This window comes from Balaenoptera borealis (assembly GCF_965194805.1).
Source record: "Balaenoptera borealis genome assembly, contig: HAP1_SCAFFOLD_1419, whole genome shotgun sequence".
Lineage (NCBI taxonomy): Eukaryota > Metazoa > Chordata > Mammalia > Artiodactyla > Balaenopteridae > Balaenoptera > Balaenoptera borealis.
Window position 1 is genome coordinate 9,220 of NW_028122804.1, and position 13,553 is coordinate 22,772.

General features: G+C 60.6%; 1 pseudogene across 1 annotated transcript; it reads right to left on the minus strand.

The window, feature by feature from the left end:
• Positions 1-5,861: 5,861 nt before the first annotated feature.
• Positions 5,862-9,289, minus strand: LOC309622030 (thimet oligopeptidase-like; annotated as a pseudogene). Its single transcript has 7 exons — positions 9,148-9,289; positions 8,572-8,947; positions 8,297-8,492; positions 7,241-7,292; positions 7,006-7,134; positions 6,231-6,369; positions 5,862-6,017 (listed from the first exon to the last, which is right to left on the minus strand). The product of its transcript is annotated as a thimet oligopeptidase-like (transcript).
• Positions 9,290-13,553: the final 4,264 nt, after the last annotated feature.

The following is a 13,553-nucleotide window of genomic DNA, read 5'->3' on the forward strand; positions in this document are numbered from 1 at the left end:
CCCCAGAAAAATGCACGACGTCTCTGACAAGGCTGGAGTAGGATGGGAGGCATGGACGTGGATCTGGGCCTGAGGCCGGGTTGGAGCATTGTGGAGTGCTCCCTGGGCCCCGGCTGGGTGGGAAGGCTGATGCCGGCGCTCTTCCTGCAGGTGCCCAGGAGCTGCTGGGATGGCCTACCCGCCCACGTTGGCTCCCTGGCCCAGCGGGCGTACTGGGCTCTGCTGAGCCAGCAGAGGGACCAGAGCATCGTGGCCCTGGGCCAGAGCGGTGCTGGCAAGACCACCTGCTGCGAGCAGGTCCTGGAGCACCTGGTGGGGATGGCAGGCAGTGTGGATGGCAGGGTCTCAGGTACAGTGGTCTCCAGGTGACGTGCAGCTGGGACGTGGTGGGGGCGGTGGCGTGGGGGAAGGGAAGGGAGAGTCAGAGGGGGTGCTGGGCGGCTCTTTCTTATATCTGCTCAGCTAGCGTTCACTGAGCACCTGTGTGCAGACCCTGTGCTGGCTTCTGGGCAGGGCCACCCCTAGTCTGTTGGGTACTTTTGTGTGAATTAGAAACAGGTACTCCTTGCCTAAGACACTCACTGCCACATGTGGAACCGTCGTCACGCATTGACATTGTTAGAACCAAACACTTGACCACCACGTTCTGGGCCATCATCCTAATAAGTATACAGGCCTATGGCTATCTGATATAAATGCTGTGCCCTTAGGTGTGGTGTCCTTGTGCAGCGCACAGCCCACTGGACTGTGCAGAGGACCCGATAAGTAAAAACAAAGACAAGGAGGCACTGACAGCCGGAAGGGAGACTCAGCTGCACATCTGTGCCAGACTCCAATGCTCTGCACCGCTTGCTGGCCGAGCTGGGGAGGGGAGAGGCGGAGGGAGCACAGAGAAGGGGCCGGGGGGCTTCCTTGAGGAAATGATGTTTGAGCTGGGCATTAAAGAAAGAGTTTCAACATTGTAAATCAACTATACTTCAATAAAAAATAGTGTCAGTTGGTGATAATAATTACAATATTGATGGGGATCGTGGTAAATGCTTGCTGAGGACTTACGCGCCAGGCTCTATTCCAAGCAGGTTAACTTATTTATTATTTAAAACATCCCTATAAGGTAGACATTATTATTATTTGAATTTTATAGATGAGGCCATTAAAACGCAGGGAGGTTAACCAGCTTGCCCAAGGCCACACAGCTCATACATCCTAGCACCGAGATTCAAACACAGACAGTTTGGCTCCAGAGCTGTTACCCCTGGGCCAGTGTCCTCAATGTATTGTTGCCCCTCTGAGGAGCCTTTTTAGTTGTTCTTTCTCCTAATCGTCTCCCACCATGAAAAGTTAATGCCATAGATTCACCATATATTTGTTTATGCAGTGTGTGTGTATGTGTGTATATATATACAGACACACACAGACGTGTGTGTGTGTGTGTGTGTGTGTATGTAACTGTGCTCTATTCTATACATAAGAAAGGAAAACTGCCCCCATCCTCAAGAATCAGTTTCTGCCCTCTTGGGGGCAGTATTCCCCCTGCTGAGAATATATGGCCCAGGCAGTATTGCTTTTCTAATAATAACAAACAATACTAACACCACCACATTTGGAGCATGTTCTGAGCACTTTACATTATTAAATCTTTTAGTCTTTGTGGCAACCACATGAGGTAAGTAAGTACTATTATTACCCCCATCTTATAGATGGGGTATCTGAGGCACAGGGAGGTTAATTTATTCGCTCCAAATCAGGTGACTAACAACGGGGAGAGGCCATATTCAAGCTTGTTTAACCATTGTACTATCCTGCTTCTCCACTGGGCTTATTCCAATGCTTTATTGATCACCTGTTCTGCACCTGGCCCAGGTTAGAGCCCTGTGAGGAGCTGGGGATACAGCAAGGAGAGGCCCTCCCAGAATGTAGATCTGCTGAAAGTGTGTGTTGGGGGAGTGGGAGTCAGGCTAGGCTGTATCCAGGTGCCTAGCACATAGTGGGTGCTTGTTAAATAGTTATGTTAAAAAGCTTGGGACTGCTGGGCTTTTTGAGCTGGCTGTGATGGGCGTTCCCCGACAGCAGGTCCAAGAATGTTAATGCTCTGCCCTCCTCCTAGACTCCACCAGGCCCAGGAGGCCCTAGGGCAGCCCTTGTCACTCAGATCGTACCAATCCTAGGTGTGTGTATCTCCCCTTCTGGGCTCACTCTTGCTCACCCCGCGCCCCTGCTTGCAGCACAGGGCCAGCCCAGCAGCGGAAGAGGTGTGGCTTAGAGCTGAGTTGGGGGAGTGGAGGGGCCCCTGCTGGGGCCTGGGGCCAGAATGGGGTCCTGTGAGAGGTGGGGGTGGCAGCACCCGGGCCACGGGTGATGCCCTGTCTGTGCCCCACCAGTGGAGAAGATTCGAGCCACCTTCACTGTCCTCCGGGCCTTTGGCTCCATTGTTCACCGGCCACAGCCGCCGTGCCACCCGGTGCTCCATGGTGATGTCACTGGACTTGAACGCCACAGGCCGAGTCACGGCCGCCCAGCTCCAGGTGAGGCCTCTGGGTGGGAGGGAGAGGGGGCTCTTTGGGGCTGCAGTAGCCTCAGCCCCACTCAGCAGGGCCCACGCCTCCAGCTGGGACCCTGGAATGTGTCTAAATGGTCATCGCTCCCCAGGCCAAGGCCAGCTCCTCCCCACCTCACTCAGTGCCCAGACATCTCCTCCCGGAGCAGGCCAGCTCGTCTGTGCCTCGGAGTATCACAGGGATGAAATATTCATGAGTAGATACATAATTCAGCCGCTCATTAGCTGGGTCTTAAAAGCGTAAGCTGAAATTAAACAGGCGCTCGCTGGCCTTCTGCGGCAGCCCGTGTGTGACAGGCACATGGCCTGTTTGTTCCTCTCTCTGAAATCACCTGGCTCCTCCCCTTCCCCCCCCCGCCCCGCCCCCGCCAACATTCTGTTTGAACAGAAAACAGGATTAGGTTATTAGAAGGGTTGTTTGTATGCGGAGCTAGGAGAATACCCAGACTCGCTGGTGCACGATAAATCCCTTTCTGTCCCGGCCCTGAAAGTCTACCGTGCATCACCATGTGGGTCAAGTTATTAAGGGCTTCGGTTGCATAAGAGTGTGTTGGAGGGCGGCTCTGGGTTAATTGTTAGTACCCTTGGATTCCTTCATCGGAATGAGCCCGTTGCATTCGTTGATTGCCTGCGTGGACGCTGAATCAGTGAGACAAAGGCCTGGCACGTTTTGATTTGGAGGCGTCCAGCCAAGTTGGGGCCTGAGGTGCTGCCTCGAAGAGTGGGCCTGGGGGTTGGTGGGGGTGTGCGGGCAGCCTAGCGGGGCCTCGTGCTGACCGGCGCCTGTCCTCTCCCCTGGCAGACGATGCTGTTGGAGAAGAGCCACGTGGCCCGGCAGCTGGAAGGGGAAGGCAGTTTCGAGGTTTTCTCCCAGATGCTATCCGGATTGGACCTGGCTCTCAGGTGAGCGACTGGGCTGAGCAGGGACAGCCGAGGGCAGTGAGACAAAGGGCCTCCGCTCTCCAGGGCCCCAGCCCTGCCTCTGCCCAGAGGTGAGAGGCAGTGGAGCCCAGTGGTTAGGAATCTGGCCTCTGATTCTTGCTGCCTGGTACTGCTCCTGGGCTGGGTGAACCTGGCCAGGTGTCACCTGCTCTGAACCTCCGTTTCTTCCTCTGTAAAGTGGAAATAGTACCTTGACTGCTGACCTTACAGGATTAAGTGAGATAATTCACATATGGCTCTTTATACACGCTGGGGGGTGGTGGTGGGTGTCTGCTGTGACGGTGACATTTTGGTACAGGTTCTGACAGCAGCGTGGGAGGTGGGCAAGGAACAGCAGACCCCAAATCTTCCAGAAGCTCCTAAACTCTGTGAGAGCCTTGGGTGCACCTGAGGTAGCTCAGGGCGAGGAGGCACCAGGTGGAACAGCAGAGAAGCCACAAGGCTCATCTGGGAGGGCCTTCTGGGGGAGGTGGCCCAGGGAGTCATCTCTGCCCCTCGCTGACTCCTGGGAATTCTTGGACATGTGGCTCCCTGTCTCTGAGCCTTGGTTTCCTCATCTGTTGAACGAATGAGTAAGGTTCTATCTAGTGAAGCTCCAGGGAGTGCTCACCCCAGGCGAGGGGTGATAATTTTCAATTTGCCTCTGCGTCCCCCATCATTTGTCTCCTGCCTTCCACCCCCGTCTGAAGGGCAGGCCCAACCTGTCCTGAGCCTCCTGGCTAAGGCCAGAGGGGCACCTTACCCTTTGGAGAGAGGGCAGATTAGGGAGGAAACTCCCAGTTTTCAGAGCAGGGTAACTGAGGAGTAAGGAAGCTTCTGGAAGGCCTTCACTTAAGAAGGGCCCATTGAGGGCAGCAAGTGAGGAATATTCGGGAGGCAGGGCCAGGGCCTGAGGCAGACCCCGGGGCCACCTGGGGCACTCTGTGGAGCCCCGTGCCATGATGCCCACCTGCCCTGCCAGGCCACTGGTGTGGGTGGGTCCTCCCTTACTTCTGGTCCCTTCTCTGTTTCCAGGACAGAACTGTACCTGCACCAGCTGGCAGACAGCAGCTCCTTCGGCATGGGCGTGTGGCCTAAGGTAAAGAGGAGGTCCTTCTGGGTGTGAGTGGGTGTCTGTGTCCCCATGGCCAAGATGGGCGGGTCCCCTGTGTGGCTCGTCCCTCTGCCACTGGGGTGAGTAGTTGGCAAGGGTTGGTCACGTGGGGGAGGCAGGGTTGCCTTTATGGGGCCTGGGCTTGTCAGGGAAATGAGTCTTGTGCTAATAAAGGGAACCAGGAGGTGGTTTGTGTAGAGGTTAGGGCGTGGTCTCCGGGACAGGCTGTCTGGGTTCAAACCCCGGCTCTGACACTTACTGGATATGAGACCTCAGGCATGGACCCTAGCCTCTCTGAATGTCTGTGTCCTCTTCGGTAAAATAACAACAGAACGGGCGGGCAGGCTGAGGGGAGGACAGAGCGTGGCACGGCCTGCCCGCCTGGGCCACGGGGAGAAGGTCGGGGCGCCGCCCGCGCCCTCGTTCCGCTGCCTGGCGTCCTTTGTGGAGGCAGGGCTCCCAAGGAGCTCAAAGGCCAGGGAAGGACACACGGGACGGTCCAGAGCCACCCTACCGCTCCAGTGGTGCAGCACCCTCTCTGAATTCCTACTGCCACCAAAACACTTCCCTAAGGCCTTTGGGAAGAATTGCTAGGACCCAGGAAGGCGGCCCCTTGCTGTGGTCCAGACTTCAGCAGCTGCCGATGACCAGAGGGAGCCAGCCGGCTGGCCGTGAGCAGGAGGACAGGACACGGGGACAGGGACAGCCACAGCCGGGCTTCCCGCAGCTGTGCCCACCGCCAGAACCAGCTCCAGCCAGTCACAGCCCCCGAGATGCCAAACAGTGATGGGCGAGAGGCCGGCAGGAAACTGACACCCCCTCACTGGAGAGCCTGCCCGGTCGGGGTGCGGGGCACCATCCCCGTCTGAACTCACCCCACAGCTCAGCCGTCTCCCAGTGACCCAGACGCGTCACCACGGCCCCAGGGCTGATCCCCGACCAAGGTCAGAACTCCCCCCAGTGTGACGGCCCCCATGCCACTCCTGTGGTGGAAGGGACGGCAGGCAGAGACCAGGAGTAGAGTCTTTTTTATTAATGGCTGCGTTTTCAAAGAACCGTTTTGTTACCAGGAAAGCTCCCCAGGAAGGGATTGCATTAGTGCAACAAGGGGGAGCCTTGATGCCAGGCTTTCCAGACACTTCCAGGTGGAGACTTTTGGCCTAGGCCGGCCGCCGGGGACTAGGGGGCTGGGAGGACACACGGCCCCTCCCCCGCCCCGACGGGGCGCTAAGGCACCCGGCCCGCCCGGGGGGGCAAAACCCCGTGCCGTCAGCAGGCCGGCGGCTTGCAGCCCTCAACCTGCAGCCCTTTGCTCAGGAGGAAGGCGTCCTGCATGGGGTCACAACCCAGGAAGAGCTTCACCATGCCCTTGGCATCCTCGGAGCCCCCTGGCCTCAGAATGCAGCTTCTGTAGTCCATGGCAACCTGAGGAGAGGGGGCGGGGCTGCAGGAGGGTGGAGCACCCCCTTCACGGAGGGTGTGGGTGTGGCCACCTCTGCTGTGACTCAACAAAGGGCAGGGGAGCAGGGGGTTCTGGGCAGGGCCCTCAGAGCCTGGCAGGCCCAGGCGGGCGGCACAAGCATCTAGGCCCAGGCCAAGGACCTCCGTGTTGGTCTGCACGGCAGGCCGGCCTCTCACCTTGCCACTCAGGACGCCCTCCTGCTTGAAACGAGTGTGTGGACCGTGTCCGCGGAGTACACCTCGCTGCACAGGTAGCCATAGGACTGGGCGTCGTAGCTTCCTGCCAGGTGGCCGAAGGTCGCAGGCAGGTGGGTCCCTGGGACACACGTGGAGAGGCTCCTGCCCGGCCCCCTGGCCGCTCCGTGCCCCTTCCCCAGAGCCCAGAGCTTGGGGCCTCAAAGCAGCCCTGTCTGAGTCCCCTGCCACTAGAGGGAGTATTGGCCCAACACTTCTAGAAAACGGGGACCTTGCGGGCAACTCAGTGGAGGGACACAAATCAATCTTTGCCGACTTTCTGCTGAAGCTCACGAGGGTTCACCCCTAAGCCTCTTACAGGGACAGCTGCCCGAGGCTCCGAGGGATGAGTCAGGGCTCGCCCTCCAGCACGGGGAGAGCGCGGGTTAAAGCGCTCACGAGGGAGTGAACTGCGTCTCCGCACCGACACGCACGGGCAAACCTCGTCGACGCGTTCCGTCCGGGGTATGAAGCCCTCTCCTGCCTCTTCCAGGCTCTCCAGAAAGCACGTGCAGATACGCCCAGCCCACCCTCGGACTCCGCGGGCCACAGCTGGAGGGACCAGCCCAGGAACCCAGGCAGGAAGAGGCCAGAGGTCAGCGAGCCTCGACCAGAGCCCGTCAGTCGGTCCCCCTTCACACACCACCAGAGGATCCTCTTGACCTGGGCAGTAGCCGCCAACTGACCGCTAAGGTGGGCCCGGCGTGCGCTTGGCTACCTGGCGTGGCTGGGACCCCGAGGATCTCCTGGCAGAGGCGGGCATTGTCCTAGGCCGGGTCCGAGGGCGTCTGCGTGTGCAGGGCCTGGTCCACCTTGGCCAGGACGATCTGGCGCAGGTTGAAGAGGCCTGGAGGGCGGGAGGAAGGAGACGGGGGCGCTGGCACTGTGTCCAGGCCGCGCTTTCCAGCCGGGCGGTCCGGGAGCCCCTTTCCTTTCCCTCGGCCCGGCCGCACGGGGGTTGGCCAGCCGGGACTTGATGAGCTTGTCCAGCAGCTCCTGGGGGACGGCGCTGCTCGTGCCCCGCCGAGACTGGCAGCAGCGCCAGGGCTTCACAGGGCGCGGCGCTCCCGGCCCCAGAGCCTACCCTCTGGTTCTCATCCCCGGCTGTCACCAGAGTCGCAGGCAACGTGCCCTTCTTTTCGTTTGTCTTTTTTCCGGCCCTCGACCACGCAAAGGTGTGAAGCCCTGCCACTCGCTGCCACGTGGATGCACCGTGAGAACACGGTGCTCAGCGAGAGAAGTCAGACACAGAAGGACACACAGGGTGTGACCCCACTGAGGGGAAACGTCCAGAACAGGTAGATCCACAGAGTCAGAGTGGGTTCCTGGTTGTCAGGGACAGGGGAGGGGAGGGAATGATAACTAAGGGCGTGAGGGACCTTTTTGGGGTGAGGGAAATGTTCCAGAACAGGGCAGTAGTGACGGCTGCACAGCTCAGTAAAGTGTCCCCACGCGCTCCGGTTGCAGTCTGTGAGAGCATCGCTCTCAGGACGAAGGGCTGACTGCAGGAAGACTGAACGAGCACTGGGTCCTGGGCCCAGACGCTCAGCTGGGGACCCCCCCCACATTGGGAAGTCACTGGGACTTGCTGAGCCTCCACCGAGACTGGCAGCAGCCCCAGGGCCTCACAGGGCGTGGTGCTCCCGGCCCCAGAGCCTAACCTCTGGTTCTCATCACTCATCACTCACCAGCCTTGCATGCAACGTTCCTTTCTTCTATTTTGTCTTTTTTAAAGGCAACTCTTGAATACCTGTATTTAACATGCAGGGAACCAGTCCTGACTCCTTGATCTGGGACTTCCAGCCTCCAGAGTCTCGAGGACATCCACTTCCGTTGTTTACGCGCCCAGTGCGTGGGGTTTGATGATGGAAACTGACACCGAGGGCGTCTCCTCGTGCGGGGTGACATCAGCGGAAGAATCCCGTGGCGAGGGCCTGCCTGAGGACCACGGGAGAGCCCGGGCCCTCCCCGCCCCCTGCCTTCAGCCCCTCGCCCGCACCCTCCTGGGAGCGGAGCTGGTGCATCGCTTGCCAGAACTCATGGAAGTAGGTCTCCAGCTCATCATGCTGGAACAGGGAGGGCGGGTTGGGCGTAGGCTTGGTGAAGTTGGCCACCATGGCCGCGATGGCAATCTGGCGCCTCCCGTCCTGCTGCAGGCAGCCCGGCTGCAGGCCAAAGCAGGCCATGTGCCCGGACTTCCCTTCCCTGGGGAGGGACGCGGGTGAGGCCCCGCTACCACAGAGGAGCCCCGGCCCACGGCCGACAGGTTCTCCCACGCATGCACCGAGGGTAGAGGTCCAGGTAGAACTTGCTGATGGATGACCTTGCCCGAGGCCGCGTCCCGGACCGTGTAGAGCCTCACATCTTCATCTTCGTGACGCATGTTGGCGCCTTCCTCCAGGTCGAAGGTCAGCCCCAGCAGCTCCTGGGAGATGCCCAGCCGCCCGCGCGTGACCACCTGCATGGGGAAGGACTCATTGAGCAGGTACTGGTCCACGTGGTAGCGCGTCTCCTCCCCCTGGTTCATGTAGTAGCGCAGGTCCTAGACGTTGATGGGCCCGTCAAAGTGCAGGCCCCGCCTCTGGCACTCAGCCTTCTTTAGCTCCAGGATCACGGCCGCTCCTGCTCCCCGAGGGGCTTCAGCTTCTGGGCCAGCTCATCTGCGGGCGGAGGGGAGAGGCTCAGCTATGTCCCTGTGGCAGCCGCCCAGCCGCCCCCCACCCCACGCCCCTCGAGGCAGAATGAAGGGTTGGGGAAGGCGACCCCCAAGGGCTGACACAGTGGGGTCTCAGGCAGCACCACGTCCAGTCAAGGTCCACCTGACCCCCGTCCCCACTGGGACTCGGGGAGGCGGGGTTACCTAGGAAAGTGGCCACCACCTGGCTGGTCTTGGCCATGTTCATCTCCAGCACAGAGTCGGCACGCGTGCTGAATCCCAGCAGGCGGGACTTCTGAGCCTGCAGCCTTACCAGCTCCCCGAGGATCGCGCAGTTCTCCTGGAACCCAGAGACAGCCAGCGCTGGGGACCGTGGGCCACGCCCTCCCCACAGGCCCCGGGCCAGGTCTCTGTGGGTGGGAGGGCTCTCAGGCCACTGGCGGGCACAGCCAAACCCCCTCCCTCCTCCTCCTGGCCTGGATTTCTAGACACTTTGGTGCTGTCCTAACATGTGGTCTTTATGAACACAGGTCCTTTTGGAACCAGAAACGGCGTGAACCATGATGAGCTCTAAGGCCAAGGGCAGGAAGAAATGTGACCAGGCTCTCCAGGAGCCACCCAGGGGCCTCCCCGGGCTCAACAATACAAACTTGGCTGCCGTGCAGACAGCAGCTCATCCCCACGGCGCCCGAACACCCAGCCCCTGGACGGCGAGAGACCTGTTGCTGCAGGTGCCCCGTGGTTGGCTGGTGAGGCCTGGCCCCAGGCGTACGCCACCTTCTCTGGGGCCACCTCTCTGGGTCTGCGGTGGGGTTCTCCTGGGAGCCCCCAGTCACCACAGGACCAACGTGGCCTGTCTGCAGCCCAAGAAGGTGGGGACACAGGTCTGTCCCCCGTGGACATCACCCGCGAGGCCGAGCAAGCACCAGTGGTGTCTGCGGGGAAGATGAAGGGCTCATGCACAGCCCCCATCTACTGAAGATGCTAAACGGGAGAAGCACAGACTGCAGCCACATGCGGTATGGACCAAACGCAAGTGTCCTTGCAGGAACCGATGTCTGAATGTCGAGGCTGTTCCCGGGCCACAGTGAGAAGGCCCAGGCCCCACGCAAGGCACAGAGAGGGGATGGGGGGAACATCTGCGAATCTGAGCTCATCGGGCATCACCCCAGAAGGAGAGGGAGAGAGCCAGAAGGAGATACGGAGGGAGAGGGAGAGAGAGGGAGGTACAGACGTCTCTCCTTTCCCTGGGGGTTCTCTAGTGCAGCCAAGCCTGAAAACCACTGCATTTCGGGAGATGGGTCCTCGTGGAAAAGTTAAATAGTAGCTCATGGCATTATCGACACATATTAAAATGGCCCCAAATCTTGGGGAGTCAGGGAGGGGAGCTGGCGGCTGCCTCGTAAACGAGGAGAGATTGGGCGTCAGAGGAGGTGCCTGCCTCCACCACCTCCGCCGCCGCCGCCCCCCCCCAGGGCCCCGCAGACTTCATCTCCCAGCTGTGGTCCTGGGCTGGAAGGCAGCGGGGAGGTCAGGCCGTCCCAAGCATCAACGTTGACTTCAGGGCTGATCTGAAAGGCGCCTGGTGTTTGTTGAAGCAGAAAAAAGAGAAAGCAGTGGGCAGAGGATGGGAGGGGGAGGGAGCCCCCATCAGCCCTTCTCCCTGTCTCCCTCTCTGTCTCCCTCCCTCCCTCCCTCCCTCTACCTCCCTGCCTCTCACTCTCCCTCCATCTCTCCCTCTGCCTCTCTCCCTCCCTCTCTCCCTCCCTCTCTCCCTGTCCCTCTTGCCCTGTCCTGTCCCTCTCTCCCTCCCTCCATCCCTGTCTCTCTTTCCCTGTCCCTCTCTCCCTCTCCCTCTATCCGTCCCCCCTCCCTTTCCCCGTTTCCATCTCCCTCTCTGCCTCCCTCTTTCCCTGTCCCTGTTTCCCTGCTCTGCTCTCCCTCTCCCTCTTTCCCTCTCCCTCTCTCCCTGTCCCCCTTTCCCTGTCCCTGTTTCCCTGTTCCGCTCTTCCTATACCTCTTTCCCTCTCCCTCTCTCCCTCTCGTGCTCCCTCTCCCTCACCCTCTCCCTCCACCTCCTTCCCTCTCCAGAGAGGGAAGGAGGTGGAGGGAGAGGGACAGGGAGCAGGAGAGGGAGGGGGGAGAGGGAGAGAGGGATAGAGGGAGGGAGAGGGACAGGGAGCAGGAGAGGGAGGGGGAAGAGGGAGAGAGTGATGGAGGGAGGGAAAGACAAAGACATCTCTCCCTCCCTCCCTCTATCCCTCTCTCCCTCTCTCCCTCCCTCTCTCCCTCTTCCTCGCTCCCTCTCCTCCCTCTCCCTCCGTCTCTCCATCTCCCTCACTCCCTCCCAGAGACAGAGAGACGAAGAGGCAGAGACAAGGGAGAGGGAGAGAGGGAGAGGGAGAGAGAGGGGGAGAGAGGGAGAGACGGAGAGAGGGAGAGAGAGAGAGGTCTCTTCCTCCCTTTCCCTCTCTCCTCCTTCTCTCCCTCTCTCCCACTCTCCCTCTTCCCTCTCCCTCCCTCCCCCCTCCCTCTCTCCCTCTCCCCCTCTCCCTCGTCTCTCCCTCTCCCTCCATCTCTCCCTCTCTGGGAGGGAGTGAGGGAGAGGGAGAGACAGAGGGAGGGAGAGGGTGAGACAGAGGGAGGGAGAGGGAGAGAGGAAGGGAAAGGGCGAGGGAGGGAGAGGGAAGGAGGACGAGACGTCTCTCCGTCTCTCCCTCTCCGTCTCCCTCCCCCTCCCTCTCTCCCTCTCCCTCCCTTCCTCTCCCTCTCCCTCTCCTAGAGGGAGGGAGGGAGAGGGAGAGACAGAGGGAGAGGAGAGGGGGAGTCGGAGAAGGAGGTAGGGAGAGGGAGAAGGCGAGAGGGTGCCTGCTTCCCTCTCTGTCTCCCTCCCTCCCTCCCTCCCTCTCCGTGTCCCTGTCTCCCCCCTCTCCCTCTCCCTCTGTCTCTCCCTCTCTGGGAGGGAGAGAGGGAGAGGGAGAAGGAGGGAAAGTGATGGAGGGAGGGAGAGGGAGAGAAGGAGGGGAGAGGGAGAGGGAGGGAGGAAGAGAGCTCTCCCTCTCTCCCCCCTCTCTCTCCCCCTCCCTCTCTCCCTCTCCCCCTCTCCCTTGTCTTTGCCTCTCCCTCCGTCTCTCCCTCTCTGAGAGGGAGTGAGGGAGACGGAGAGACGGAGGGAGAGGGAAAGGGAGGAGAGGGAGGGAGGGAGGGAGAGACGTTTCCTCCCTCCCTTTCCTCCCTCTTCTCCCTCTCCTTCTCCCTCTCCGTCTAACTCTCCCGCTCCCTCCATCTCTCCATCTCCCTCACTCCCTCCCAGAGGGAGAGGGGAGGGAGAGAAGGAGAGGGAAAGAGGAGAGGGAAGAGGGAGAGGAAAGAGGCAGAGGAAAGAAGCAGAGGGAAGAGGCAGAGAGGGAAGAGGGAGAGAGGGAGAGGGAGAGAGAGGGGGAGAGAGGGAGAGACGGAGAGAGGGAGAAAGAGAGAGGTCTCTTCCTCCCTTTCCCTCTCTCCTCCTTCTCTCCCTCTCTCCCACTCTCCCTCTTCCCTCTCCCTCTCTCCCCCCTCCCTCTCTCCCTCTCCCCCTCTCCCTCGTCTCTCCCTCTCCCTCCATCTCTCCCTCTCTGGGAGGGAGTGAGGGAGAGGGAGAGACAGAGGGAGGGAGAGGGAGAGACAGAGGGAGGGAGAGGGTGAGACAGAGGGAGGGAGAGGGAGAGAGGAAGGGAAAGGGCGAGGGAGGGAGAGGGAAGGAGGGCGAGACGTCTCTCCCTCTCCGTCTCCCTTCCCCTCCCTCTCTCTCTCTCCCTCTCCCTCTCCTAGAGGGAGGGAGGGAGGGAGAGGGAGAGACAGAGGGAGAGGAGAGGGGGAGTCGGAGAAGGAGGTAGGGAGAGGGAGAAGGCGAGAGGGTGCCTGCTTCCCTCTCTGTCTCCCTCCCTCCCTCCCTCCCTCTCCGTGTCCCTGTCTCCCCCCTCTCCCTCTCCCTCTGTCTCTCCCTCTCTGGGAGGGAGAGAGGGAGAAGGAGGGAAAGTGATGGAGGGAGGGAGAGGGAGAGAGGGTGAGGGAGAGAGGGAGAGAAGGAGGAGAGAGGGAGAAGGAGGGAGGAAGAGAGCTCTCCCTCTCTCCCCCCTCTCTCTCCCCCTCCCTCTCTCCCTCTCCCCCTCTCCCCCTCTCCCTTGTCTTTGCCTCTCCCTCCGTCTCTCCCTCTCTGAGAGGGAGTGAGGGAGACGGAGAGACGGAGGGAGAGGGAAAGGGAGGAGAGGGAGGGAGGCAGAGGGAGGGAGGGAGGGAGAGACGTCTTCTCCCTCCCTCTCCTCCCTCTTCTCCCTCTCCCTCTCCCTCTCCCTCCAACTCTCCCGCTCCCTCCATCTCTCCATCTCCCTCACTCCCTCCCAGAGGGAGAGACGGAGGGAGAGGCAGAGACAGGGGAGAGGGAGAGAGGAAGAGGGAGAGAGAGGGGGGAGAGAGGGAGAGGGAGAGAGGGGGAGGGAGAGAAGGAGAGGGAAAGAGGAGAGGGAAGAGGGAGAGGAAAGAGGCAGAGGAAAGAGGCAGAGGGAAGAGGGAGAGGAAGAGGGAAGAGGGAGAGAGGAGAGAGGGAGATAGGGAGAGGAAAGAGAGAGGGA